Genomic DNA, 6000 nt, shown 5'->3' on the forward strand with positions numbered 1-6000 from the left:
TTTGTCCCCAAACCACTTTATCCAACCCACGTTGAACAACAACAACCCCGCCCTCTCAGTTCAAACAGATACACACAGGGGACGAGGGAGAGGGACAGGTTTACAGAAAAGGAGAGGAACACTCAGATTTATAAACACAGGCAGCAGAATTATTACAAGAAGCAGTCTTCGCAGTTCATTTCCACATTTCCATCTACCTTATTACCATCTTCACAGTTAAACGACGACTTCAAAGATTATTTACAACAAATCAACTTTAATGTATTTAATCTTACTAACAGACAGTTTACACAAGAACATTATAAAATACTACAAAAAGGCTTTACTTTTATTCCAGCACAAAGAGCCCATTTACCTGATCTACTTTTAGATTTAAGGTTATATGCCAGAAAAATCAACCTGCACTTGCTACATAATAACAACCATGTTATGACAGCTAATGAGATGACATTTCAGATTCTTCTGAGGAAAATTCTTCTCAATTTACTAGTTAGACCCAAAAGCACTTATAACCCAGTACTGTCAAACACAGTTAATACTTTTCTCAAAGTATGCGAAAGAGATATCAGAAAATTATGTACTTCAAAAAATGCAAACAAATGGTATAATATTTCAGCAGCAGAAAAATCAGCACTTACAGAACTCACCAATGATAAAACACTTCGCATTATGCGAGCTGATAAAGGTACAGGCATAGTTTTGATGGAGCAAGACTTATACATTTCTAAAATCGAGGAAACTTTACAAGATAATGACTATTTCCAGTTAGTTGACTTCAACAAAGTTAAGAAACACTTTGCTTACATAGATAAAACTTTAAAACAACTTGAAACTAATAACTGCATTTCCCTAGAAGAACTCATCTTTTTGACCGTTGAATATCCCAATTTTGGTAGACTGTTTGGCATACCAAAGATTCACAAAAACAAGTATAACCCACCATTTCGCCACATCATTTCCAACAAAAAAACAAAGACTGAAAAGATTGCAGAATATCTGGATTCTATTCTTAACCCTGTTGTGCAGACCACCACATTTTACTTAAAAGACTCATGGTGTTTTTTGCATGAACTTTTCCTAAAAAAAGATGTATTAGCAAGTTGTATTCTAGTTACCCTTGATGTGGAAGCATTATATACTAACATCCCTCATACTGAAGGTATGCAATCATTACAATTATTTTTAAACAAATACACTAACTTCTCACAAGATAAAGTTAATACTGTTTGCACTTTAATGAACATAGTTCTTGACAACTTTTTTATTTTAACAATAAGATTTACAAACAAACCAAAGGGTGGCTATGGGTTCTAAAGTAGTTCCAGCCTTTGCCAACCTTGTACTGTCTACTTGGGAAAATGAAAAGTTAACGCAATTACATGGTTTTAATTCTGTTACATTGTATAAACGTTACATTGATGACATAGTTTTTGCTTGGAAGGGTAGCTTGACAGACCTCAAAAATTTCATTACTACTATGAACAATAGCTTACAATTCCTTAAACTAGTTAACTCTAACTGTGGCAGCTCTATTAATTTTTTAGACACAAAAATTGACTTATCTATTTCAGGTGTATTGAGTTCTACTGTATACAGGAAAGAAACATATAGAAATAATGTCTTAGAATTCACAAGCCAACACCCCTTTGTTATTCAAAGAAATCTAGTTAAAGGACAATTCATACGCATTTCACTCTTAATCAGCAATGACAATGAATTCCACAAGCAAGCAATTCTACTAAAACACATTTTACAACAGAAACTACCCTCATTATTTAGTTGACAACCTTTATAAAGAAGTAGCTTCACAAAGACATACTAAGTTTCTACCTATTTTAACATATGGATTTCAAAAAAGTGCTATACGCAACAACTCTAGTATGCTGTTAAGTTTCCCCTTACCTATCTCAAGAGATATGGCACATATCAGGGAAATCATCATTAATAATTGGGACCTATTAACTGATTCACAACACATAAATACTTCTTTAGGCTCTACACCAACTTTCACATTTAAGAGAACTAGAACTTTAAGCACACATTTTGAAAATAGAGAGTCTCAATTTCTGATTAACCCCACTACTACAACTCAAACACCTATAGGCATGCATTGCTGTAATAAATGTGTAGTATGCCCTTATATATACACAAAGGTTCACACTTTACATTTGAGCATTGTAATTACACTATTTTTTTCAAGTATCATTTTCATTGTCAAACTGCATCTGGAATATATGCTGCTATATGTGGCACTTGTAAAAGTTCCTACATAGGTAAAACATCCAGGAGACTTTCTGATAGAGTAAAAGAACACTTGGGTGCAATCAGAAGTCTCAACACCAATAATGCTTTAGCAAAACATAGCATTTACTGTAATGGTTTCACCACATTCAAGTTTTTAATACTAGAAAAAGTTGACCCATTTTTTGGTAAAACTGATTTATTCCTTGAGTTAAGAGAACTCAAATGGCAACTTTTACTTAATGCTGAAACTGCACCTGGTTTAAATGAACATATTAATATAAAATGTGCACTTAAATGCATAACTAAATCTTAGAATGTTATGGTTACAGATTCTCTTACATCACTTCATGTTTATTCATGTATTCTAATTACTCTAACTATTCTAATTCCACAGGGACATTTCAAATCAAAACTGGCATATTACTGCTTACTATACTTCAACTATGAAAGTTGTTTATTGAATTCTAATGGTTACTGTTAGCTCACATGTTCTGATTCTTCATATTTATACCAATGATGTTAAGTTGTCAATCTCGCCTTCATTCTTGCTGGATGGGTTCGGAGCCGATCCTCGGCTCCGACTCGGCACTTGCTTAGCTTGAGAACTCCTTTTACCAGCTCAAGGCAACCCTATATCCCATGATGCAAGGCGAGACTACCTCAGATCTCGTTTGCCGCTTTGCGAAGAGGTCTCTTTTTTGCCAGCTCAGGTGAGTTTGATATTTCAAACAGTTTAGTCTAGGGTTTTTACTCTCCCTTTCTTCTTAGTGTTAGATAGTGTGTAGTTTTTCTACAGCCCACCCTATTTCCCCTTAAAGTTAAAGTTAAAATTGTAAAGTTAAAGTTATTTTCAATTGGGCCTAGGCCACCCTGTTCTTAATCCCTATCTGTGTGTGTGTTTTTGGGATTAATAGTATGACTGTTCTGTGTGTGTGTGTATTTTTTCTTAGACTATGTCTAGGGAAGGAAAGGTCTCAGGCTTCAAGAAGTGTGACTCGTGCTGTCAGAAGATGTCTCTGACAGACGGTCACACTTCTTGTGTTTACTGCCTGGGGCCTTTACACCTGCAGGACTCCTGTGCCATATGTCATTCTTTTAGCCAGAGAGTCCTGCAGGAGAGGAGGAACAAGTTAATTCTCCGTGGCTTATTAAAGCCAGAAGGTTCACCCACTAAAACTGGGTCGGGTAAACCTTCCAAGCCACCTAAGGTTCAGGCTACAGTGGTTAAGCCTTCCCCTGTGGCTCCGACTCCTTGGTCGAGATCGCTCGGCTGGAGCCGATCTTTCTTCCTCTGATATGGTAGTGTCGGTTCCTACCGGCTCCGACACTCAGTCTACAGTTGCCTTGTCGGCTCCGGCTGGTGCCGACGTGTTATCCAGCATCGGGCGAAAGTCTTCGGCTCCATCTGGAACCCAGAGGACGTCGGCTCCGATGGCTTCGTCCAAGAAGAGATCTCAGTCCCCTTCTTTGGAGTCGATTCACTCGGCTCCGAGGTCTCCTCTTTTGTCAGAACGGAGTCATCGGAGCCGATCTTCGAGATCTTCCAGGCTGTCTGACCACGATTTAGAGAGGGTGGTAAGCAGGCTGTTGAAGTCACAGGCACTAGCCCAAATGCTCCATAGCCTGTCTCAGCAGACTTCGGCTATTGCTCTTCCCCTTGAACTTCCTCCTCTGACTCTCCTCCAGAGTTCGGAGCTGGAGCTTCTCGGGACAGCGACTGTGTCGGCGCCGGAACCGATACATCCCATTTCGGTTCCGTCGTCTTCGGCTCCGATCTCCTCCATGAGACCTTCCTTGGAGGGATCCGGTTGTCGAGTTTCCCTTGTTAGCTCCGAGGGGGCTAGTGGCATCGGACCCTTGTTCGACCCCGCTCTCCCTCTCGGGGCTTGGCTTTTAGCTCGGCACCGACATCGGCCTCGGAGCCTTCTGTCTCAGTGGAGCCAGGAATTCCTGTTTCTTCGGAACGGGAGTATTCTGGTCTCCCTGGGAGGGGAGCCTTTGAGGTGATGAGGAGTGTCCTGGCATCTGAGCCAGGTCAACGGTCCATCCCTTTAGCTCCTCCCTCTTCCGTGCCTGTTGATGTCTCTTGCCAGCCACTTGCTCTCAGGCCCAGGGATCCATCGCCCCAGCTTTCCCCATTGGGAATAACTTCCTCTTCCGAGGTTTCTCCTGATCCTGCAGGGGAACCCCTGCGAAAGATTCTGTGGAACCTGTCCCCAGGAGGCCATCCAAATTTATTACGGCCCCTTCAGACAAGCAATTTCTTTCAAAGGGCGTCTCTGTGGATGCTATGGTGGTGGCGGCGGCCACCAAGAAGGAACTTGTGGATCCTTCTGTGCCTGTCCATCCTCCTAACAAAGATTCTAGGACCATGGATAGGTATGGCAAGCGGATGTTTTCTTCAGCGACCTTTGCTATGCGTTCGCTGAACTATCTTTGTCATTTCACCAGGCTTCAAAAAGATATTCTCAAGGAACTAGGTGAAGTGGTTCAGGATCCTTTAGCTGCTGGGGCTCAGGACAAGATTGCCTCACAGCTAGCAATCCTAAATTCTTTAACCAACTCCTCCATGCGGCTAATATCCTATGCAGCCGATGGAGCGAGCAGAGCCGCAGGCACAGGAGTGGCTCTTAGACGTCAAGCCTGGATGCGGCTTTGTAATTTCGTGGACCCCTTTAAGGCGTCCTTCACAGATACCCCCTTTGACGGTTTGGCTTTGTTTGGACCTCAGGTGAAGGAAACCTTGACCAGGTGTGAGCAAGACGGCAAAACTCTTTCTGCCGTAGGAGTCCATTTTTCCACCCCTTCTAGACCCTATCCCAAGGGTCAGAAGGGAGGGAAGATGTGGTTCCGCAAAGCCCAAGGAGCAGCGCCGGACACACGTGGTCAGTTTACCCCCAGAGGCAGAGGGGGTAACAATAATGGACGCCACCCTAGAGGCAGGGGGGGGTCCCCAGAATCAGGGCAGCAGGGAGCCTCTTCCTGATAAGCCCTTTCAGCATCCCTGAGGTGTTGCCCGACTGTCCACCCTTGGAGGCAGTCGGGGGAAGGATATCGCTGTACCCAGTAGCCTGGCGTTCCCTCTCACAAGACGTGGGTACAGTCGATCATATCCGAGGGTTACAAAATCCCCTTCAAAAGGTATCCCGTACCTCACCAATCCCTTCCAGACATCTCACCCGGTCAAAGGGATTTGGCAAAACAGGAGGTTGCAAAGCTCCTAGGAAAAAGAGCCGTCCTGACTGTTCCAGCAGACCAAGTAGGATCCGGCGTCTACTCAAGATTCTTTTTGGTCCCCAAAAGGACGGGAGATTGGAGACCTATTTTAGACCTGAGCAATCTAAACAGATTTGTCAAGAAGGCAAGATTCCAGATGGTCACGCTTCAGTCCATTCTGCCCTTTTTGGGCAAGGACAACTGGATGTGCTCGATAGACCTTCAGGGGCGTGCTATCACATAAAGATACACAGGCGGCTCCAGGAGGTTTCCCCGCTTTCGGCTAGGGACCAGTCATTACCAATCCAGAGCCCTGGGCTTTGGCCGCACTTCAGCCCCAGAGTGTTTACCAAATGCATGGCAGTGGTCACAGCTCATCTGAGGCGTCAAGGATTCCAGGTGTTTCCTTATTTAGGCGACTGGCTCCTCTCCGCCACCACCAAGCATCAGCTTCTTCAGAGCAGAAACTACACTCTGCAGCTTTGCAAAAGTTGGGAATATCGGTGAATTTGAAAAATCTTCTCTGCTGCCTTGCCGATC

The 6000-nt window shown here is 43.2% G+C and overlaps 1 protein-coding gene across 1 annotated transcript in view; it reads left to right on the forward strand.

Annotated features, from left to right (window-relative positions):
- DIS3 (DIS3 homolog, exosome endoribonuclease and 3'-5' exoribonuclease) overlaps positions 1-6000 on the forward strand; it is a 1475941-nt gene that overhangs the window by 1302384 nt on the left and 167557 nt on the right. The gene's annotated exons all lie outside the window — the stretch shown is intronic.

This window comes from Protopterus annectens, chromosome 5.part0, assembly GCF_019279795.1.
Source record: "Protopterus annectens isolate FY-2018-M chromosome 5.part0, PAN1.0, whole genome shotgun sequence".
NCBI lineage: Eukaryota > Metazoa > Chordata > Ceratodontiformes > Protopteridae > Protopterus > Protopterus annectens.